Genomic DNA, 25,765 nt, shown 5'->3' with positions numbered 1-25,765 from the left:
TAGATACCAAAAAGCAATCAACCAAATTCAATATCCATCCTTGATAAAAGTGAACAAACAAAACTTTTAGCAAACCAGAAATAGAAGGAGACTTCCTTAATTTAATGAAAAATATATGAAAAACTGGCAGTTAACATAATACAAAATAATGAGAGACTGAATTTTTTCTCCCTAAAGTCAGAAAAAAGACAAATATCTTCCCTTACCAATCTTATTCCTTGTTTTATTGGAAGCCCTAGCAAGTGCAATAAGACAGGAAAAAGAGATAAAAGGCATACAGATTGAAAAGGAGAAATAAAATTGCCTCGCTTTATAGATGACACAGATACCTATGGAGAAAACCTCAAAGAATCTAAAAAAAAAAAAAAAATCCTAGTACTAGGTGAGTTTAGCAAGGTTGCAGGGTAAATGCCAATAAACAAAAGTGAATCTAATATCTTTATGGCATCAATCAACAACTGAAATTTTAAAAAGAAAATCCCATTTGAAATAGCATCAAAAATATTTAAAGGGCTTCCCTGGTGGCGCAGTGGTTGAGAGTCCACCTGCCGACTCAGGGGACACGGGTTCGTGCCCCGGTCCGGGAAGATCCCACATGCCGCGGAGCGGCTGAGCCCGTGAGCCATGGCCGCTGAGCCTGCGCGTCCGGAGCCTGTGCTCCACAACGGGAGAGGCCACAACAGTAAGAGGCCTGCGTACCGCAAAAAAAAAAAAATTTACATATAAATTAACCAAATACATATAAGTTCTATGCATTAGTCCAGTTCTCCAGAGTAACAGATCAGTTGTGTGTGTGTGTGTGTGTGTGTGTGTGTGTGTGTGTGTGTGTGTGTGTGTGTGTGTGTGTGTATGGAAGGCAATCTGCTTTAGTCAAAGTCTAATGATTTAAATGTTAATATCATCTAAAAAATACCTTCACAGTGAAATACAGACTGGTGTTGATTATGTACCTGTATACCATGGCACAGCCAAGTTTACATAAAATTAGCCATCACATTTCTATATTGAGGACTACAAAACACTAATAAAATATATTAAAGAAGATTTAAATAAATGGAGAAATATACCATGCAAGTGGCTTGATAGACTCAACAGATATAAGACAATAGATATAACTTCTAACAAAATTAATCTACAAATTGAATGCAATCGTAATCAAAAACACAGCAAACATTTTGGTAGATTTTGCCAAGCTGATTCTAAAATTCACGTGGAAAGACAAAGGAACTACACTAACCAAACAATCCTGAAAAAGAACAAGGTTAGAAGATTCACACTCCCCATTTCAAGACTTACTATAAAGCTAAAGCAATTATGACAGTGTGGTATTGGTGAAAGAACAGACATATGTTAGTGGAGTAGAATAGAAAGTCTAGAAATAGACCAAGATGAATACAATCAATAGATTTTTGCAAAGGCAAGTTAATAAAAAGGGATAGTCTTTTCAACAATTATTGCTGGAACTGCTGGACATCCTTATTTTTAAAAAATGAATCTCCACCTACAACTAATATCTTATTCAAAAATTAACTCGTAATAGATCATAGATGTAAATGGAAACTGTCAGACTAAAATTTCTCGAAAAAAACATGAAAAATAAAATGCTATCTGTAAGATTTTGGGTTTGGTAATAAGTATTTTTATGACACCAGAAGTAACATACATAAAAGGAAAAATAAAACTTGCTAATTAGGACCTCATCAAAATTTAAAACTTAACTTTTGCAAAGGATACTGTTAATGAAAAGACAAGCTACAGACTGAAAGAAAATATTTGCAAATCACATAGTGGATTAAACATTTGTATGTATAATATATTAAGACCTTTTAAAATTCAATAATAGAGATATGGGGATATATGTATGGCTGATTCACTTTGTTACAAAGCAGAAACTAACACACCATTGTAAAGCAATTATACTCCAATAAAGATGTTAAAAAAAAAGCCCTCAATAATAAGGGGAAAACTCCACGATAACAAATCATTATTTTAAAAAGATGTAAAAGATATAAACAGACATTTCATCAAAGTATATATACAGGTGGTAAATAAGCATAGAAAAAGAGTCTCAACAATCTTAGGCATTAGGAAAAGAAATTTAAACTACAATGAGGTATTACTATATACCTATTAAAACGGCTAAAATTAAAACAAATGAACAAATCCTGACCGATCAAAATCTGCTGAAGATGTGAAGCAATAAGAACTCTCATTCATTGAGGGTGGGAATTCAAAATGATATAGCCAGTTTGGAAAATGGTTTGGCAGGTTCTCATAAAGTTAAACATATATTTACCATATGACCCCATAAGCATTAGACTAAATAAATAGACTATTACTAAGGAAATAAAAGATTTGAATGACTCTATTAATCAACCTGATCTAATTGACATTTATGGAACTCTCCACCCAATCATTTAAAAATAAATCATACATTGGACCATAAAACTAGTCACAGTAAATTTAAAGTGCTCATATCACAAAGATTATATTTCATGACTACAATACAGTTAACTTAAAAATTATAGAAAAACTAAGCAGCCCTATATATACTAGGGAAATTGCACTTGTAACTTAACAACTCCCCACAAAGACTACTGTAGGACAAACTGCTTTACTGATAATTTTACTGAACTTATAAAAAAGAAACAATATCAACCCTGCCAGAACAATTTTACAATGAGAGGAAGAAATACATCACACCTCATTCTTTGAGTCCAGAATTACCCTGAAATCAAAACTAGACCAACATTATTAGAGAAAAAAAGCTACATAAAAATCAACATTAAAACTTTAACAATATATTACAGTCAAATCTAGAAATATATAAAAAGGAAAATAAATCATATGTAAGTAGGTCAGAATCAGGGCTTTTGCATTTGAAAACCAACCAATGTAGTGCACAATTATAAGATAATAAAGTAGAAAAAATTATGTCAATAACTGAAGAAAAAGCTAATAGACTGGATGAGCCTCAGAATCTGAATATAAACTCTGCACATAAAATTCTTGATTAATTACTAAATAGCAGGCTCAGGTAAGAGCTGGGAGGCTTGACAAAAGAGGAAAAAGAAAAACGAAGAAAGATAAAGAGAGAAGAAGGAAGAAGAACAGGAGAGAAGAGGAGGAGGACAAAGAGGCAGTAACAGCAACTGGAAGCTGAAAAAAAGTATCAGCTGCTGAACATTGCAGGAGAAATAGATTTCAAAATTTGATTCCAAACAAGTTAATTTATAAGGACCTTTTCCTCTTTTTTTTTGGAAGAACAAAATCATCATCATCATCACTGAAAGAAAGAAGGAGTTTCTAAATTATTAAAGTATATTACTTACGATGTCTACTTTTCCACCAAAAACTATTAGGCAAGCAACAAAACAAGAATAAACGCAAGAAACTGTGACCCCTATTCATGAAATAATCATTTAATAGAATCTGACTCTGAATGGCCACAGATGCTAGACATACCAGGCAAATAATTCAAGGAAGTTATTATAAATATGTTCAAAGAATTAAAGGGAGACATTCAAAACTTAAAGGAAAATATACTTCAATCTATGAACAGATATAGAATCTTAGCAGAGAAATAGAAACTATAAAAAAGAATGAAATGGAAATTCTGTGTCTGAAAAGTACAACTGAAATTTACTAAATGGGGTCAACACCAGTTGAAGAAGAAAGAATCAGTGAATTTGAAAATAGATCAATGGTATGAATAAAATTTGAACAACAGAGACAAAAAAAATGTAGAAAATAAACAAAGGCTCAGAGACTCTGGGGTAACATCAAATGATTCAATGTACATTTCACTTGGAGTACCAGGAGAGTAGAGACAAAAAGTGAAAGAAAAATATTTCAAGAAATACGGGCTATAATAATCTTCACAAACTTAGTATAAAGGAAAAAAAGAAAAAAGTAATATTAACTTACATATCCAGGAAGTTTAACAAACTCCCAGTGGGATAAACACAAAGAAAATCACACTCAGGTACTTCACAGTCAACTTCTGAAAGCTACAGATAAAGAGAAAACCCTGGAAGCAGGGGGAAAATTGATACATTACATAGATGTTGACAGTGATGCAATCAATGATGGGCTTTATATCACAAACAGTGGATGCCAGAAGACAACAGAATGGCATGTCCAAAGTACAAAAGGAAAAACAATTCGGCTAAGACCTAATCTATATCCAGTGAAACTACTCTTCCAAAATGAAGTTGAAATACACTTTTTTAAAAATGAGTTGGCAGCAGATCTTTACTAAAATAAATACTAAAGGAAGTCTGGAGGACTGAAGAGAAATGAGACCAAATAGCAACTTGGATATATAGGAAGAAAAGTAAACTGTACATATACGTATAGTTATGTATACATCTATCTCTGTGTATGCATATACACATATACATGTATACATGCGTATATATGTATGTATATATATAAATTTTCTTTTAATTCTTTAAAAACATTATGTTGAGTATAAATAGAAGTGAAAAAGAGTGTTCACACTGCATGATCCCATTTATATGACATTCTAGAAGAAACAAAATTAATCTTTAGTGACAGAAAACAGATCATTAGTTGTCTAGGGCTGGGGATGAAAGGCAGGAATTGACTGCAAAGGGTCTTAAGGGAAGTTTTTGGTGTGATGGGAATTTTCTATATCTTCATTGTGATGCTGAGCACACAGATGAATATACTTATCAAAATTCTTCATACTGTACTCTCAGCATGGGTACATTTTACTGTATATAAATTATACCTTATTAAATTTGATTAAGAAATACATAAAGCAAAAACTACTGATTTGACAAAACATGAAGGATTTCTGTGCAATGAAGAATACTATAAGAAAAGTTATATATACTACCAAATGTAAAATAGATAGCTAGTGGGAAGCAGCCGCATAGCACAGGGAGATCAGCTCGGTGCTTTGTGACCACCTAGGGGGGTGGGATAGGGAGGGTGGGAGGGAGACGCAAGAGGGAGGAGATGTGGAGATATATGTATACATATGGCTGATGCACTTTGTTATACAGCAGAAACTAACACAAAAGTGTAAAGCAATTATAGTCCAAAAAAGATGTAAAAAATTTTTTTAATTAAAGAAAAAAGATATTAGAGACTAGGAGAGATGCTTGTAAACTATTAATTGAGAATGTACAAGGAACTGCTAAAAATTAACCAGGGAAAGACAAGAAACCCAAAAGAAGGAATGAACTAAGGCTGCATATATGAAAAAGAGGCTCATCTTCACTACTAAGGTAATACAAATTTCAAAATACCAGTTTTCAAAGTGACAAAAATCAGGAAGTTGGATAGTAGAAATGTTAGAAAGTATAAGGGTGAAATTAAGCTGCCAGGTTTTGCTGTTAGGCCTGTAAATTGTTTCAGGAAAGCAATCAGGAAGTACTTAGTAAAATTACATGTACATGTGACCTACAAAATCCTCTTCTGGCAATACTAAGTGTCAATCATAGGAGATAAGATGAATAAAATGTGGTATATGCATGAGATGAAAGTCAAGGTAACAATCAAAAGAATAAATTTAGATGCACAGTAGAATTAATAAATCACAAGAAAAAATAGTGTTGAGTAGAAAACCTATTAAACAGAATACTCCTTTCTCAAGTGATAGCCTAAACTATGAAGACAACAGTAGTATTCTAAGCATGTGCTTTGGATTACTGTCTTTCTACATATCAAAATGGATACAGCATTCTTTGGGGAACATCAAAGGATCATTTCATCACCTATTCCTCTCTAAAGAGAATATATTTATTTATCATGGTATGTGACATACTGCCAAGACTCATCTCATTTTACATTGAAAAATATGCCAAGAATCATGATTTAGTTTAGATGAACCTTATGAAGTAACAGTATCCCTCATTTCACAACAATTATTTGGTGACTGGGAGTAAGTGTATCTTATGTTGTCTAAGAATAATCTACAAGTCCACTGGAGACCTATTTTCTACCTCAGCTTGTACCCACTTTTACTCTATTACAAAAATATTTGATATCTTTATTTCCATGTGCAATTTTTTTCAGGTAAAATTCTATTAATAATAGTTTTATTAAAGTATGTCATCATGAAGTTCTTTCTCTAGTGGAAGAGATAAGACATACAAGAATAACTATAAGAAAAGCAATGTGTCATAAATGATACCCCTTCCTTTAAGGAATGAAGAAATTATTAAAGAAGAGGATCAGAGAAGTTTGTGGAAGAAATATCATTTAAGTTGGACCTTGATGTAATGGAGAATTCACATATTCTGAGATGGAGGAGCAAGATATTCCAAGTAAAGAGAACAAAGGGAGGTAAGAAAATAAAGAGTATGTAATGGAACTGCAAGTATTTCAGTTCACACAATATACTGTACCATATGGGGAGCCATATGAAATAAGACAGCAAAATTAAGTCAAAAGGCAGATCACAGATAAAGAATTTCAACTTTAGTACATACAATTTGGGTAAAAGGTCCTGGTATATCAGAAACAAGTTAGGGATATTAATCAGTTCCACAGGAAGAGCTTGTAGAAGAAATGAAATATGGGTTAGAAAGTTATGACAATTGTCCTACCAAGAGATAAAGAGAGCTTGAATTAGGGAAGATGCTATGCAAATAGAGACAAGAGGAACAATGTACATAGAAATTTTTTTCTAGGAAATGGAAAGCCATTGGGTAAGGGAGATAAGAAGTAAGTTAAAATGACTTTTTTTCCTAGTGTAAGTGACTGGTAGTACACTTAGTTCATTACTAGGAAGAAAAAAAGGTGGAAGACCAGGTGTGAAATAATAGTAAATATAAATATTTGTGTGTGTGTGTATATATATATATATATATATATATATACACATACACATATATATATATATTTGCCCCTGGTTCCTGCTACTATTTAGTCTTTTACCCCAGTTTCTAACACAGAGCTCCCAAAACACTTATAATTTCCTGAGTGATGGAAACACCTTTTGTTCTAATGAGGTGACTCCTGATGGGCACCTGGATGGGGGCTGGTCATGAGAAAGCAAGTCATGATTAGAAGCTAGGAACTTTCAACCCCATCCCACCCCCATTCGCTAGAGAAGGCAGAGGGGTTGGAAATTGAGTTAATAATTGATCATGCCCACATGATAAAGCCTCCATATAAATCCCAAAAGTACAGGGTTCACAGAGCTTCTAGGTTGGTGAATACATACACATGCCAGGAGGATGGCACACCCAACTCCACAGAGATAGAAGCTCTTGCACGTGGGACTCTTCTAGGCTCAACTTATGTATCTCTTCATCTGGCTGTTCATTTGTATTCTTTAAAATATCCTTTATAATAAATTGGGAAGAGTAACTAAACTGTTTTCTTGGGTTCTATCAGCCACTCCGGTACATTATCGAACATGAGGAGGGTATCATGGGAACCTCTAATTTGTAGTCAAGTTGCGGGTAGCCTGGGGACCTACGACTTGCACTTGACTTCTGAAGTGAGCAGAAGTCTTGTGGAACTGAGCCCTTAATCTGTGGAATTTTTACTAACTTTGGTTAGTGTCAGAATTTAACTGAATTGCATCAACATCTGACATGTTGGAGAACTGGTTACTGTGGGGAAAAAAACACACACACACATCTGATGGCCAGAGCAGTAGTAGAGTTGTGAGGAAATACAGGACATTTTCCTTTCTGGGCATTGGGTTTAGCAGAAGATAAGAAAATGTACTCTGGACTTAATGAGTTTTAAGTGCCTAAGGCAACTTTAACAGGAAATGTTCAAAGGGTGATTGTATTAGTTAAGGTAATGGAAGCTGCTGTAATAGAAAAACCTTGACATTTAATGGCTTCACACAATAAATATTTATTTCTTGCTCGCCTAGTCTAGTAAGGGTGTAGGAGAGGGTAGGGAGTCTGTTTCACAGGTATTCAGCAACTTTGGCTTAACAGTTTCTACGTCTTTAACAAAGGGCTTCCACTGCTTCTCTGGGTAATGGAAGGCATATTGTTAAATTAAAGTAGAATTCATCAGAAATGATGCACCATGCTGTTTATTGCTACATTGTTTATAATATCAAAGTTAGCAACCAAATGTTCTTCCAGTTTACTGTAATGAAAATGGATTGTTTTCAGAATCAGAACAAATGAAATAATTGTTTTGAGATACACCAATACATCTCTCTCTCTCACACACACACACACACACAAACACACACACTCACACATACATACACACGTAAATTCTCACTTACACTCAGAGGGCAGACCACTGGAGAAAGGCAATGAAAGAATGGTCCGTTAGCTGCATTTGAGACAGTAAGCATGCCTAGTCCTCTTATTGATTTAGAAGAAGTGAAAGAAATGGCTTTTACTAGGGGAAAAAAAAAAAAAACTCACTGAATAGGATATAGCTTCTTAAGGAAAACTCAACTACTAACCCAGCCTTTAAGTGCATTAGGTAGTGTAAGTCCATTTATGTCTTAGACCATAAGACATATACATGAAATACCTAGAATAGGCAAATTCCTAACAATGCAAAGTAGATTAGAGATTACCAGGGTCTGGGCAGAATGAGAAGTTATTGCTTAATGGGTACTGAGTTTCTCTTTGGAGCAATGAAAAAATTTTGGAAATAGACAGTGGTGATGGTTGTACAATATTGTGAATGTAATTAAAGCCACAAAATTGTACACTTAAAAATGGAAAATTTTATGTTATATATATATGTCACCACAATTTAAAAAAATGTTTTAAAATGAGTGTATAGAAGTTGGCTTATAACTACTGACTGCTATTTTAAAGTTAATTAATTTATACTTACCTAATTGATGAACTCGCTTCTTTTCTACCTGATTCTAAAGCACCCTAGAATGGTTCTGACAGTATGTATTTTAAGCACTTCATTTCTTTTTTTTAACTCATAAAATGATTTTATTACTTTTTTACATTTTAAACCTCATATTTATAACAGCATATTCTTTAAAAAATCAAGTGGTTTTTAACAGGTTGATGAGATAAAACACAAGCCTCCTGCTGTTCCTGCCCTGTTCCTGATTCTTACTCCCGTGAGGACACTATTTTAATAATTTTAGTGTTGCTTCTTTTATATCTTCCATATTTTTATTTTAGCCCTTATTTCTGAGAGTTCAATTAAGTTTTAATTTTATTTCCTCAAATTTTAGAACAAGCTTAACAACAACAATAATAAATATGTTCTACTTGATAATAAAATAGAACAATTTTGTTTGCTATTGCTCTGAACACTCACACCCACATACCCACAAACACACAAACTCATGTTAATTTCACAAATATATTAATTTTACTAGGTTGTTACAGAAATTAGACTATATATATTATATAGCAATGAGATTTTATATGTGTATGCATGTGTATGTACACATTTAACTCAATGCCCAGCACAGAATAAGTACTTCATACTGCGTAGTGGTATGACATAAACTATAGATAGAGCTCTGTTTAGACCTACATTAATTTCAAAAAGTAGTGTGCAGAATCAGTTGTGCTTTAAATAGTGTGTTTTAAGTAGTTTATTTTAGATTATATCAATCTCCTAAGTCCTCTCTTACAAAATTCTTTAGGTTAATGGCTATTATGATGAAAGTGTCAATCTCTTCATTATAAATTCAACTATTGAAAAATACTTTTAAGAGTTAAGATTTGAAACAGTTTTTTTTTCAATAAAACCATTAACTTGAAACTTTATCTAGAATTCTCTATATTCCATTAGTAACATAAGGTGGCAAATCACACAAAACTAATATTAGAGAGTCCCATTACAAACGAAGCCTATGCATTCTTCATCTTTATCCCTCCATCGTACTACAGAATGAGAAATATGCTTCAGGGTAAAGTTTCCAAATGCAAAAAAAAAAAGATTCAGTTCTGATTACATTAAGGGAGAGAAGATAGGATAGCATTTTACTGATGATAAAGAAAGTTGTCAATAACAACTAAGTCACAAAGGACATTCAGCTCAAATTTTATCAAAGATCCAATGAAATTAGAACACTGTTCTCTAGGCATTCTGTTTAACCAAGTTTTTCCGTATTTCAATTTAGTTATAGAAAATATCTGCACTACATTTTCCGAACATTCTATTTCCTGATAGAGCATCTTTTCAGTAATGCCCACTATTGGTCATTTGGCTGCCATTCTTTATTACACTTGAAGGCAGCTGTGAGTTTAGTAGCCAACTTTAGTTAATTAGAAAAAGATTTGAGGGACTTCCCTTGTGGCACAGTGGCTAAGACTCTGCACTCCCAATGCAGGGGGCCCAGGTTCGATCCCTGGTCAGGGAACCAGATCCCACATGCATGCCGCAACTAAGAGTTCACATGCCACAACTAAGGAGCCCACCTGCCACAACTAAAGAGCCCACGTGCCGCAACTAAGGAGCTGGCGAGCCACAACTAAGGAGCCCGCCAGCCACAACTAAGACCCAGTGCAACCAAATATATAAATAAATATATATTTTTTTTGAAAAAGGAAGAAAAAGATTTGAAATTTTTCAAACTGTTCCTGGCTTCCAATGCATACCGTATTAATCTGTTCAGGCCACTGTAACAAAAAACCATAGACTTAGTTGCTTAAACAACAGAATTTCTCACAGTTCTGGAGGCTGTAAAGTCCAAGATCAAAGTGCTGGCAAATCTGGTTCCTGGTGAGAGCTTTCTTCCTGGCTTGCAGTGTGTCCTAGCTCGCTGTGTCCTCACATAGAGCTCTAGTCTCTTCCTCTTCTTATAATAATTATACTGATAATCCTTATACCTCTAATACTAATCCCACTATGGGGGCTCCACTCTCATGACTTCATCTAAACTTAATAAGCTCCCAAAGGCCCCACCTTTAACACTATCACACTAGAAGTTAAGGTTTCAACAAATGAATTTTGGGGGAACACAAATATTCAGTCTGCAACATATACTTTGCAATTATATTTAATTTGAAGTCAACACAGAACCTTAAACATATTTCTAAGTATCTTCTCATTATAAAAACTGTCTCTCTTCATAATTTTATTGAATATTTTAGAATGTTCTCATATATTGGTGTGCATCAGACTCACCTGTGGGAGCCTGCACACCATAAAAATGAGATCCAACCCAAACATAAAAAAATAGGCACAAATTAATGAAAACATTAACTTGGGTTTTCTATAGATGAAAACTCCTGGCATAAAAATATCTCTTCCTATATAAATAATCTAAAGAGGATACTGGGAAGCTAAAAAAACACCTCTTTAAATCAAACTCCTTTGCAAATTCGTAAGTAATTCCTGATTATTATATATCCTTGATCCCTTTTGGAAATCTAATGCAATCTTCAAGTCATATTCTTCAAATATTAATGGCTTACTATAATCACACACTTGTTTATAAAAATCAGGAATATGTAATTTTGGGAATAGGTTTCATCAACAGGATGAGACAGTGCTCTCAGAAAAGTAATGATGATTAAATATCCACAAAGAGTTTTTTATAACATTCTGTTTTATGTGTTCCTATGCAGCCTCATGCTGTTTGCTGCCACATTTCAGAAATACCAAAGAGCAAGGTAAGGTTTGGAGAAGGACAATAATAATAATAAACCATAGAACAGATTTATAAGTGAAAAAGATACCAAAGGTCAGAACTCCTCATTCCGGAAGACTGAGGTTGAAATAACTGAAATTACTGTAAACAAAGAAGACATGGATAAAGTGAACATGGGTATTTACTGAATTCTGGATGCACAGAATGTAAATCTAGAAAACAGTATACTCTTTGAAAGCACATTACTGCTTCACAGATGAGGCAAAGCAAGCAAAATAGCTTCTAGGAAAATTTAGGTGAATTTGCATATTCTAGATCAGCATCAAATGATGAAGGAAAGTTAAAAGTTATTTAGGTCAAATCCCTATTCTATGACATTTGACATCATGCAAAATAATCATGCTTCCTCAGAGGCAGCACTTTAAAAGTAAAAAAAAAACATCATGAATGAACTACCTGTATGTCTTACATTAGAAATAATTTAGATAATTTGTAATATTATAAGTGATTCAATATAGTTCAGATATAAAAATACATAAAATGCAAACATATCTCATATATATGATATATATATATCTCAGAAAACCACTCTTGATCAAATTTCATTAGAACAGGTAATTAGCATCCCTCATTAGATGAAGAGTACAGATGGAATATGGTCACAGAAGCCAAAATACCTGTTACCTATGTTAGTTGTTCCCTGTTTTTTTCAGGAAGATTGGACTTATGCCCTAGGAGAGTATCTATAATTTTCTATCAGATCCTGGTGGTCATGCATTAACGGACCAAGCATAACTTGGTCCATTAATCCTGAGTAGAGTAAAAGTATGGAGTATTCTGTGATCACACAACATGTCTTGATGCCTTATTGGTATTCATAGCTTCTCTCAAGTGTGTGGTAGACTGGAGATGGTCAGTCCTTATTATTCAAACCTGGATCACTGGCAGCTTTCCTCTCATTCATCTTCTGGGAAAACCCTGTGTCACAGTTAGAATAAATGGTAATGTGCTCAGTTCTGTAGCTTATCCCAAGACCTGAGAATTCTGAATGGCATTTGGCCCAATCCCAGAAATTTTATTCCACATTGATTTTGCCTTTCCTGAGCTTTTTTTCATTTCAAAATCTGTACCAAAAATAATCACCTTAAGATCAAGCACTGAAATCAATGCCAATGTCCCTGGACTCTCTTTTTGAATCAGCTTCTTTGAGTGTTTCGTGTCTTTTCAAAACATTGACTGATTAAAATTTTTATGCTTTACTTTGAGACCATTTTCTCATTTTAACTCCTTTGAGTTGCTGTGATTTTATAAATAGTGTTCTTATTATGATCTGCTTCTGGCCTTCCTCACAGACTTCAGCGAGAGTCCTGGAGTCCTGGAGCCTATTTTTGTGCTCTCCTGAGGAGGCTTGTTCTCTAGCTCTCCCTCATTGTGAGTTTGTTCCAGGATGTTGGCTGCCTAATGCTTTGATGTCTCTCTCCACTACCTAACTCTTGCCTTTCAACAACTGAGCTTCGGTTTCTTGTTTACTGCCATCCTTGTCATAGCTCTTGGCTTACTACTCTGTGTGTCAGTTGAATCCTTGGCAACTTCCTGTGTCATTTCTTGTCCCTCCTTCTCCACAAATTGCTTTTCACCAGTTTGGCTTTCCAAAGACAGCCTGTCAGCAATTCAAAGTGTGGATTTTATCTCTGGTCTCCTAGACAGTGCTCATTTTAATTATTAGTAAGAGGCAGAAGGCTGACACATAAAGGTAAGTAACCACCTACGCTGTCACTAAAAAGGCACAAGGATTAAGTCCTGTTCAGGGTGCCTGAAATCCCAGATGAGAGATTCATTTCTCTGATTTTAAAAATTTTGATTTTATTTTTAGGAGAGCTTGATCAAATTGTAAATACTCTCTTCTGTTTACCTTCAGGCTTTTCTACATATACTGCTGTGGCATTTGCTGTATTATATATTCTATCTCATATTGTCATAGTTAATCATTATTAATACACAATATCATAATTAATTTTGTTTCTATGCACCCATGAGACTGTAAGCCATTTACATAGGCATGGTGTTCCAGTCATTATACCTTAGTGTCTAGGGTAGTACATACATGGTGACAGTAGGTCTAAATACATGGTTGTTGAGTTAACAGATATAAAACATAGGTGGAGAGGTGGAAAACTTATACCACTAACTTCTAATGCATTCATTTAAAATGTAAGAAGTATCAGTTTGGGAAGTGAGTCAGTTGATGCAACAGAAAACTCAAATAACAATGGCTTAAACACAAAACGGTAAATTTTGCTCATATAATGAGAATTCCAAGGGAAGGAAATTACTGTTATTGATTTGAAAGTTCAGGTATGTCATGGCTAAAATCTCAGTAATATTCCTAACCTTTCAAGGCAGCAAGGTGGCTGCTCCAGTTCCAGTCATCGTGTGTACCTTCCAGGAGCAAGGAAGAAAGAAAGGGCCAGAAGGAAGACAAGGTACCATCAACAGCAAGAACACAGAGACTTCCCAGAAATTCCATCAGATTCCTGTTTATATTTCATGGGACAGAATTATGGCAAATTGTCTCCCATAGCAAAAAGGAGAAAGAGATAATGGGGGGCTTGTGGTCTTTTTTTTTCTCTTGACACCACAAGTAAAAAGAAGAAGAGAATGAATATTAAGCCACAAAAAATCACTGTCACAGAGGGGTACTGAGGCGTATATGAGTGCTGGGAAAAAGTCAATTTAAGTGAAAATGTAAAAGATTCAATGTAAATGAAAGAGAGCATATAACGTCAACTGATGGCTGCTTCACCATCTTGCCCAGTAATGGCTGACAGAAGTCAGACATTTTGATCTATAAGCTTGGAAGCCTGACTGAGGCATGAGATCTTCGTGGGAATCCTAACACAGTATCTTTCTATTCTTCATTAAGCCTCTTCATGGGCTTCATAAATAAAGTTGTCCTGAGCATTTTCTAAATATCTGGCTCTGTGGTACATTGAATAATATACCATAATACTTGCCTTCAAGCTGCCCACCTAATCTAAACCTTGTAACAACAGAAGTGAGCACAGGATCTTGCAATTCCCCTGAAGAAGCACTTAGACTGAGTATGTGCTTGTGGGGTGAGAATTTTGTCAGGGAAGGATTGTCTTAGAGGAGAAAGTGGAGCCCGCCAAATGAAGTGCAGAAGGGTGTTACTGGCATAAAGGCATGTGCATTAGTGCATAAAGGCACAGGAAGGCAAAGGAAGTGAAAAGCATTCTGGGATTTGTAATTTTTCAGTGGAGCAAAGCACAGAATTCAGAGGGTAAAGACAATGGTAGGGAGACAAATTAGAAGAGAGTAAGCAAGAACCAAAGGCTCTTTCTGAACAATGAGACAATGAATAATTTTAAGCTGTTATGAGTTCTATGTTTTAGGAAAATTATTCTGGTGTTACTAGGGACAGTTTACTGGAGGCATGTAACACTGAAGAGAGAGAATTCAGTTAAAGGAGTATTCCAATTGTTCAAATGAAAAATATGAGGGCTTAACCCAAAACAATATCAGAGGATTTGGAAAAAAAGACCGGATTCCACAAACATTAAACAAGTCCAAGAACAAACTCACCAAATGCTGTGTGTGCACATGTGTGTGGTAGGCAGTCAGGGGAATAAGTGTAGGAGTGGGGCAGAAATGAGGGTAGAAAACTAAAACAACTCCCATTTCTTCACTCATTCATGGATTCAATGATGATGATTGAGTTGATTTTCCTAGTGGCAGTGGTGTTTGGCGTAATGTGCAACCTCAGTAAGACATAATAATATACACAGCTGCTCACATTAATGCCTATACATCTGACCCAAGCACATGAGGCAACTTCAACAAGAAAACAGTCACTCAGCCATTGAGAAACCCAACAATGTGCTCTTGAATCATGGTTGAACACCCTACTTCCTAGAGCAAATCTCAAGGACCAAAGGAATATTATGAAACACTAGATTTTATTAAGCAAAGGACAAGCCTGTTCACACCATGTTTCCATGGTGAGTTACTTAGTAGCCTTCAAAACAACTTATTAGCGAAACCAGAAACTTATAGCCTCTGTAGCAATTAATGAATAAAATCTGGTATCTAGAATATGAGGAAAAATTCTTAAACCATAAGGAAAATGATGTAGTCTTCACAAAGCCAATCCAAGTAATTAGATACTTAAATAAGAACAGCAAGGCAAAAAGGAATAGATTGTGGTCCCAGCTCCAGAGAAAACCAGCAGAAATGGTGAGGTGGAAGCATGCAACAGTGCCTTAAATTAGCATTCTATTATCCTGCCTTTATATTCTGCATGAAGGTGCCTTAAGGTTCACCAACCCAATAGTCCTTGTTACTGCTATTAGCTCAACGAAAATAATAACAAAGGATCTCTTAGTGCATTGCCTGGTTTGAAAAAAATTGTATAGAAGAATAAATTCTCAAAATAATTCTGGTTTTCGGACAAGAAGAGCATCCATGTTAAAAGATCCAGCTCTTCTTTTTCAAAAGATTGGTTTCCTGTATGTTTGTGCATTGGGAGATAATCTGACCTTAAGGACAACAAAATCAATAAATTAGCAGAAATGAGTAAGTAGGATTAAAACATATACGAAGCATAGTGTTTATAAGCTCATTTTAAGTCAAAAGGACCTCGATTGGAATCTTGGCCTTTGCACTTAACAGGCTTCTTAGCTTCTCTAAGCCTCATCAATAATATAGAAATAAAAGCACCTACTTCACAGAACTGTTGTGAGAACTAAATGCTCATGAGGCATCCAGCCTTAAATCTGGCAGATAATAAATCTCAAATACATATTAACATAAAAGATGAATTAACAACATTCTGCAAAGTACTGATTTGTATTTCCCTTTTACAGGAGAAGAGATTAAGGCTCTGAGAGGCTCACTGACTTATCCAAGGTCACGATGCTAATAAATTTGCAAACCAGATTCAAACACAGGTCTACTATGATAGGTTCGCTGTTCTGATTTTTTTTTATTCTATATTTTAGAAAATTTCCTTTTAACAGGCCAGGACATAATACAAATACTGTGCTAAGCTTATGGCTTCAGAATTCAATTGAAAGAGGAACCATACAGAAGAAAATGAAAGTAAAAGCAGTCTATTCCAAACAGCTCAGTGTGATAGCCCTGTAAATGATCAAGTTTAGAACATAGAACCTATGAGAAATGGTTAAAACGATCACAACAATCTAAGTTTGGAGAAGACACAGTAGGGGGAAATATAATTGCAGTTATCAAATTTACAGAAATGTAGTTTACAATATTATGCACACTTTCACTTTGCAAGGATGGTTTAATTATTCCCAAAGGACTAAATATTAAATGTAAGGAAAAATGACTAATAAAATAGACACCCTGCTGCCAAGTTCGAATGAGAATTTACAGGAGTGGGGGTGATTTTAGGGGATGGATGAGAGGTCTATTGTGATTCAGGGATGAATTATTATGTTTACATTTGCAAGTTCCGTGGTTATAGGGGGGCTGCTGGGTTGTAAGAAAATCTTAAAACTTGGATTAATTTTTCCAAACAATGAATATTTCAAAATCAAAATGCAATGTCTGAATTCTCATGTTTAATTATTAAAATGCCCATGAGTTTACCAAAAAGAAACTGTTCACAGAAATTTGCCATTTAACAAGGTTATTACCACCAAAGAATTTGATTATCCTATAAAATTTTATCTCAGTATACAATTTCACATTTACCAAAGGATATATTATTGGTCCTTAACTTTAACTGAAGAAGTTTAGGGATTACTATTACCAAATTCTACTTTCAAGCTAACCACTGATTCCAGATATAAACATGGATAATGGCAAGGAAAAAATTAAATTCATATTTCTAGATAGTTACATACCATACTGGTCAGGTCAGCAGAGTATAAAAAGAAGGTCTATTACCATCTAATAGCAAAATGAGGTTTTAAAAACAGTGTCTAATATAGATAAGCAACAAGGATATACTGTACAGCACAGGGAATTACAGCCATTATCTTGTAATAACTTAAAATGGAGTATAATTTGCAAAGATATTGAATCACTATACTGTATACCTGAAACTAATATAATATTGTAAATCAATTATGCTTCAATAAAAAAAGAATTCAATAAAAATTTTTAAAAATTAAAAAAAAATAGTGCCTAAATTTCTCATAAACATAATTAGACAATCACACCAGGGGGCGCTCTTAACACTGAAATGATGGATGACATTTTAAAACATGTGGTGGTCTTAGCTGGCCAAAGTAAAGATTTTTCTAAGCATGTATAGTACTTGCAACAAGTGCTTATCTCTCTAAAATGTTTGCTGGCAATACACATTTTATTTTTCATCCAACTGATTGCATTAAGACTATCAAGTTAGTCAATCAAGTAAAACTTTTTCGACAGATAGGAAATATCTTATTTTGGAAACATTTGTTTATTTAGACTGGTATATGTCTCTTATACTTTCTGTGGTTAGGCTAATTCTGAATAATAAATAGAGTGCTTAAGAGTACATACAACTTTTTAAAACGGTTTTGTTGTCAATTTTAATTTTTACAAAATTTCTTACCAGAACTTTAACTTTCTTTCTTTCTTTCATAAAAAAGGAGGGATCCTCAACATTATCTAAAATTGACACTCACAGTGAAATTCTAATCTCAGCACCATGGGTCTTTTCCATATTTTGTCATTACCTGATAGGAACTCTGAAGCTCAGATGCTCTCCTCAGAAAGTTCAAGATTCAGATTCCTAAAAATATAATTAGAAAATTAGTGTGAGGTTTCAAGGAAACAGAAAAAGGCAAAAGGTAAGGATGGGCTATATTACCCAGAGAAAATCACCATAGACTACTTCACCAACAGTAAATATTTTTATACGAGTGACACCTGATTAAATAAACTTTAAGAAATAACTTAAAGTACAAAGGAAAGAATTGCAAAGTATTTGAAAGGAAGAGGACATAGTTACCTGTCTTTCTATAGTGATACAGAAGGAGTTTGTAAATTTTTCTCAACCCATGTATTTGAGATCACCCCCTTTCATCTGCCAGCTGCCTCCATGAGTTACTATCTACCTGTGCCCAAGCTCAAATAGGGAGAGTTCTGATCAAGGTTCACCTTATGTGTATGGAGAATAGGGAGCTACCTCTTCCACGTGAGTTCAGGGAAACAAGCATGAACTCCTCTACTGTTTGTGCCATAAATCAAATTTGCCATCATACTAATGTCTCAAATTCTAGTGATAGGAACAATTTTTTTCATTCTATAAAGTAAAAATACACCTGGAGAAAATGATACATTTATTACTTTAGACCAAAGTATATGTGGATGATAGGAAGCCCTACCTACCCAGAAACAGATATTAACACAGTTTTCCAAAACATGGGTGAGGGACTTCCCTGGTGGCACAGTGTTTAAGAACCCGCCTGCCAATACAGAGGACACGGGTTCAAGCCCTGGTCCAGGAAGATCCCACATGCAGCGGAGCAACTAAGCCCATGTGCCACAACTACTGAGCCTGCGCTCTAGAGCCCGTGAGCCATAACTACTGAGCCTGTGTGCCACAACTACTGAAGCCCGTGCATCTAGAGCCCGTGCTCCGCAACAGGAGAAGCCACTGCAGTGAGAAGCCGGCACACCACAACAAAGAGTAGCCCCGGCTCGGCACAACTAGAGAAAGCCTGTGCACAGCAATGAAGACCCAACGCAGCCAAAAAATTAATTAATTAATTAAAAACAAACAAAAAAATGTGGGCGAGAAGGAAAGAAAAAAAGAACATTGGATGAAAAAAGGACAGGCCCCAGAGGAGAAAATCCTGCAGAGAGAGTATGTTAGGAGGAGTTAGGTGACTACCATTATCGGCATTACTCCTTAATCTTTGTACGGAGAGGTTCATTAAGGCAAATGCAGCCTTGTTTGGTGAGAGGCAACATCTGACATGAACCAATCTGGCATGTGGCAAAGCCACAAGAGTTTCCATCAATAGCGAAGTCAGAGAGCAGTGGTGTTGGAGTTCCATGTGGTCCATCCTGTTAGAAGCAGGCCCGGAGCCAGCTGGGATAAAATGGAGACAGAGGTTACTTCTTCCCATTAGGACTCCAGTTGCCAGAGAGCCACCAAGTGCCCTATATTTTAGATCAGGTCCTAGTGTTACCTGAAGATAAGTACACTAACCAAGAAATGGCAAATTAAAAATAAAGATTTAATAAATTGGATGTTGGATATGAGAGAACAGGAAGAGTCAGGATGGCATAAAAGTTTTTGATCTGAGCAACTGAAAGAACAGAGCTGCCATTTAGTGGGACTGGGAAACCATGGGAAAAACAGGTTACTTTTAGGGGAAATAATTATTTTGACTTTGGATATATGAATTTCGAGATGTCTATCAGAAGAGGAACAATATAAAGAAAGCAGTGGCTATATCAGTGTGGAGTTTAGAGAAGGATATCAAGCTTTAAATATAAAACAGGGCTGTCCAATCACTGACAGTATTTAAAGACGTGAGATACGAGAGGAAGTGAGTACAGACAGAGAAGACGGATGACAGAGACTAGCCCTGGGGTGGGCAGACTCTTAGGTGCCTCGATCATCCCTGCCTCCTGGTGGTCATGCTCTTGTATGATTCCAATTCCCTAGAGTGTGGGCAGGACCTGTAACTTGCTTCTAACCAATAGAATACATGACAGCATGCAGGTGACTGACACTGTGTGATCACATTATTACAGTGCCAATTGTGCTGGAGCTTTTTCCCTCACTAGCTGACTTTTGTGAAGCAAGCAGCCATATTGGGGAACCTCAATCTTTGCTGGGCAAAGAAGTGAGGGTAGCTTCTTGAAACTGAGGGCAGCCTCTAGCTGGCATCTTGTAACGTCTCCAGCCCCCAGCCAACAAGAAATGAAGCCCTCACTCCTATAGCCTTAAGAAAATAAATCCTGCCAACAACCTGTTTAAGCTTGGAAATAAATCCTTTTCTAGTCAAGCATTCAGATGATACCCCAAAGCCAGCTGACACCTTGACTGCAGTCTTACAGAAGACCTAGTTAAGCTACACTAGACTTCTGACCCAAAGAAACTGTGAGATAATATATATCTGTTGTTTAAAAACCACTGAGTTTTAGGTAATTTGTTATGCACCAATAGAAAAGTAATGCAAGACCCGAGATACTACAAAATTTAGAGGTGAGGGAGCTATGAAAGAGCCAGGAAAAGACCAAGGAAGAGAGGCTGGTGAGGTAGGAGGAAAACCAAGAGAAAAGCATTTCTCCAAGGGACTTATTGCCTGCTTCCTCAGAGAAATCTGACAAATAGATAAAGAGCAAAGAGAAAGTTGAGTCCCCTGACCTGCTAGAGGCTCATGTGTAATCACTACTAAAGGTACACGAGAAGCCAGGTGGAGCCACCTCCATTCCAACCATGGGGTCGTCTACGTTACCCCTTCCTGGAAGAAAGTGGTAAGAGCCAGTGATTCTACGTGGGTACTGGTAGAAGCCAGAAAGCATTCAGTTCTTTCTGCTCTAGGTGGTCATTCACTAAGAATATTAGCTGAAACATTTACAGCTGTTTTTTAGCAATGATGAGTTTCCCTACAGATGTTTTTGAGGGGGTGGGCTCTAGTAGTCTAGCCAGCTCATAGGTGATCACCATTGAAAGGGACATGAGAAGCCAAGTCCGAGCCACCTCTACTTCAGCCTCCTTCCAAGGAGGAAGTGGCAATTGGCACTGCTAAGTAAAAGACATACATACTTATTAGGCTCCCTGGAAGACCCAATTAGTGCCAGAGTTGTGCTACTTCACTGTTTATAAGGCTTTGAAAGTTGGTATTTCAAAACTGGCTAACACTTAATACTAATCAAAGTCAGTTCATTTTAACTACTAAGTAGCTAACATAACTTATTTTTAAACTTTTGTTTTTAGATATGCTTAGATTGGCTTTTAATGTACGTGTTTTTTTTAAATCAATACAACCAAATCTAATGAGCATGTATTATGTGAAAGGCCCTGAATTAACTAGGTATATAGCTCAGTGAAAGAAGCTGCCCTGCCTCTTTTTGTGTATCTATAATTCATATGCAAACTTATACTATTTATAAAGCAGTCACACAATCAAAGACTATGTTGTGCCCTAACGTGACTAGTATTCAGCTTTTATCTAGGTTTATCTACAGTGAGCATCCTATTTCCCTATAGTGCTTTGAAAGCAATTTCTTTCCTATTCATTCATTCAATGAAGATATACTGAGCACTCACTTAGTTACATAGAGGGGCAAATTGGATAAAAAATGCGCAAGTATTCAATGTTCCTGTTCTATAAGAACAATGCTATCCAAAATGTGCCAAATATCTCCCTTTTCATTTATGTCCTCAATATACTTTATCAATGTATGTGTGTATATGTATGTGTTGTATGTGTGTATAAATACACACACACACACACACACACACACACACACATTTGACTCTTAAACAACACAGGGGTCAGGGGTGTCAACCCTCAGTGCAGTTGAAAATTCTCCTATGCCTTTATAGTCAGCCTCCTATATCCATGGTTCCTCCATATTCTCAGTTCCACATCTGTGGATTCAACCAACCTCGGATCATGTAGTATTGTAGCATTTACTATTGAAAGAAATCTGCCTATAAGTGGACCTCTGCAATTTAAATCTGTGTTGCTCAAGGGTCAATTATATATATAAACATATACATATACATATATATATATATATACACACACACATTTACTCTGCCTGATATATAGTGTATACACATATACATGTATGTATGTGCGTATATATATATATATATATATATATATATTTACTGTTTATTTATCTGTAGATACTCTGCTAACCTAGCAATACAACCCTTGTATCATCAGCTTTTCCCCAAGTTTTGCTCCATCATCAAGGCTAAAAGTTAAATCAATTGCTGATGTACTTCACTTGGTTCAGGTTAGCAGGCTTCATTATTCTCAGTCATATCCTTGGCACCATGAAACAAAGGGAAGTATAAGACTAGATCATGGCATGGAGGCGTTTTCAACTTATTTTATTACTAATGGCTTTCCTAATCTTCTTTGTCACTTGAATGTATGCCCTTCCATAGAATTTATTCCTATTAGCTTTCCATTGAAACACATTTTAGCACACAGTATGTTCTCAATAAGCATCACCTGACTGAAAAGCTACTTTCCAAAATGATTGAGGTGGCTTGCATGAAAATGGAAATATGCATTTAGACAAGCAAATGGAAATACACCATTAGATAAACATATACAAACTAAAGCTAAATAAAAAGGGCCTACAAAATGTGTAACCCACTCAACAATTTGTTTTAATGAATTGAAGACAATAACTTTTTAAAACTATGTCCACATAAGTATATTTGAAAATTAAATCTGGCCCTGTGCTTTCTCACAGCTATTACAAACACCAAAATACAGATTGTGTAATCTTATTTCCAACAAAAAGAAGTATTTCATTTTATGAAAGAAAGCATGTTTTTCCTGCGTGATGAATTCTAAGAATTTATTGCAAAGATAATTAGATTAAAGCAAAAATCAGAGCACATATCTTCCTTAATGATCTAAAGAAAGATGGATAAATTGACACAGAATTGCTAAAATGAATGTGTTGGATTGAGTGAGATATACAGCTCTTTCCAGAATTTCTGTTGTGATTCTATCAACTATCATTCTTTGTGTTATTTATGGCTATACCCAGGGATAATTATTATTTATTAGAACAAGTTGGTGAGCATTTTCAAGAACAGAAGAAAAAGAACAGCAGATTGCTAAATGAGCATACATGTCTTATATGTTTTCCCAAATGCACAATATATTTGTACAGTATAGGTTATCTTGCATGAAAAAACATATCTCAACATTAATATCTATTTTCTACTCCCCGAAAGAGCAAACTTGGGAGATTCAAGATGGCAGAGGAGTAGGTGGACGTGGAGTTCATTTCTCTCCATGGATGCATCAGGAATACATTTATAGATGCAACAATTCTCACAGAACACTGGCTGAAAACTAGCAGAAAATCTTGGACACTGGAAAAACTATAAAGATCCCTGCATAACTGAGTAGGATGGAAAAAAAGAAGGGAGAAGGAGGAGAAGAGGAAACGGGATGGGACCTGCATCCCAGGGTGGGGGAGATGAAGCAGAGGAGAGATTCCCAAATTTGGGGAAACCCCCTCTCCGACAGGGAAATTGATTGGGATAAAAGGGAAGCATTTGAGGCTGTCAGAAGAAGGTGAAGCGGCCAATCTGTGGCACAGGGGACAGAGTGAGAAATACACATATGGTCCGTACCACGGCTGTACGTGCCCCAGACTGGGATGTGTGTTCACAGGTGTGCAAGGGGGCTGGGAGCTGATGCATGGGGATTGGAGAACAGGCCCAGAGAGAAAACTGCTGTTGGCTGTGGGGAGACAGACTGAGGGGATGGGAGGGAGGAAATCTGCAGCAGGGAATGCCTATGGAGGAAGACTGGACTGCCACTGGGTGCTATTTCTGAGTCACACACAGGGGGAGGAGCCACTATTGTAACCTCTTTCTCCCCACACGCCGGTGCCTGCTGACGACAATAAAAGAAGCCGGCTCAGGGCTGGCTCCTGTGTGCCAGCTGCCGAGCAATAAAAAGAAAAGCCCCCTCAGAGCTAGCCCTCACGTGCCTTATGCCAGGCACCAGAAAAGGCCTCATTAGGGCCATATCTCTTAAGCCCATGGCCACTGGCTTCCCTGTGCATTTGGAGCCACTGGGGCTCCCAATATCCAAGCAGTCATACCACCTCTGCACTCGGTCCTCACAGGTGCAGAGCCAAGAGCTCCAAGGCAGCCTCAGGACCAGACTCCTGTAGGTGGGCCACACGCAGAGGCAGGGATAAAACCAAACCTTACCCCAGAGACAGGGTGACCAAAGAAGAATGAAAATCTTTCCATCAGCTGTACAAGCTACAGATTAAATCCCCACAATCAGCTGGGTAGACGCTGCATCTATGGAATATCTAAGTAGACAATGAGTGTTCCCACAAATGAAAATGGTGAAGCTCAGGCAGCTGCGGACTTTGGGGGTAGCACACGCAGGAAGTGGGCCAGATCACAGTCTGAGTGGTGCCCACAGGGCCCACAGCAGGTCCAGACACCAGCCCAGAGGCAGAGGAGAGCCTCTTGGGGAGGCAGAGGTGGGCTGTGACTCATGGCGTGGGCGAGGACACATATAGCGGAGACCCGAGGGAAACATAATTATCACGATTAATTTTATTATGTTTTGATTCATTCTGTTGTTGGTTCTAGTTTTTTTTTGTTCATTGGTTAGTTTTTTCTTTTTTTTTAGTCTTTTGGGATCTCCATGATTTATAACATATTTTTAATTTTTATTATTTTTTCAATGTCTATTTTTACTTTGCTTTCTTGTCCCTCGTTTTTGCCCTTTTTATTTTATTTTATCATTATTATTTTTTTAATCACCTTTATCAGTTTGTTCTGTTTCCTTGCTTTATTCTTCAGTTAACACATTGCTTTGGTTTTGTTTCTAGGTTACGTGTTTTTGTCAGTTTTAATCTTACTTGTTTGATTTTATTTTTGAGTTCTATTTGTCTGGTTGTTCTCTTGCTTTTTGATTTGTTTGGCTCAGTTTTTGTTTCTTTTACCTGTGTGTGTGTTTCCTTGTTTCTGTTTCTCTTTGTTTGATTTTGCTTTTACCATTTCTCTGGAGTTTTCTTTATCTTTTCTTTTTCTTAAATATATATTTTTTTGTATATTTCTGTTTCTATGTTGAATTTCTGTTGTTCTCCCTTCTTTCCCCCTTCTCATTTTCTTTTTTTTTTAATATTATTTTTGTCAGTTTGCTTGGTTTCTTTGCTTCACTTTTCAGTTGGCACTCTGCTTTGGCTTTGTTTTTTGGTTTAGGGTTTTTGTCAGCTTTCTTCTTAATTGTTTGATTTCACTCTTGGGTTCTTCTGTTTGTTTGGTTGTTATCTTTCTATTTGACTTATTTGGCTCTGTTTTTGTTTCTTTTGTCTGTGTGTGTTTCCTTGTTTCTGTTTCTGTTCGTTGATTTTACTTTCTACCATTTGTCTGGGGTTTTGTTAGTCTTTTCTTTTTTTTTTTCAAATCCCCTTTATTGCTGGGACAAGTGACCTGTGGTGTCTTGGTCCCTTAACCAGAAGTTGGGCCTGAGGCTCTGGAGTTGGAGCACCGAGTCC

General features: G+C 36.1%; 1 pseudogene across 1 annotated transcript in view; it reads left to right on the top strand.

Moving 5' to 3' along the window:
• The window catches only part of LOC309822291 (ribonuclease H2 subunit B-like), a 127,572-nt pseudogene that overhangs the window by 64,221 nt on the left and 37,586 nt on the right, over window positions 1–25,765 (top strand). The gene's annotated exons all lie outside the window — the stretch shown is intronic.

Source organism: Grampus griseus, assembly GCF_964374135.1.
Source record: "Grampus griseus genome assembly, chromosome: 4".
Classification (NCBI taxonomy): domain Eukaryota; kingdom Metazoa; phylum Chordata; class Mammalia; order Artiodactyla; family Delphinidae; genus Grampus; species Grampus griseus.
This window is presented reverse-complemented; position numbering and strand designations above follow the sequence as displayed.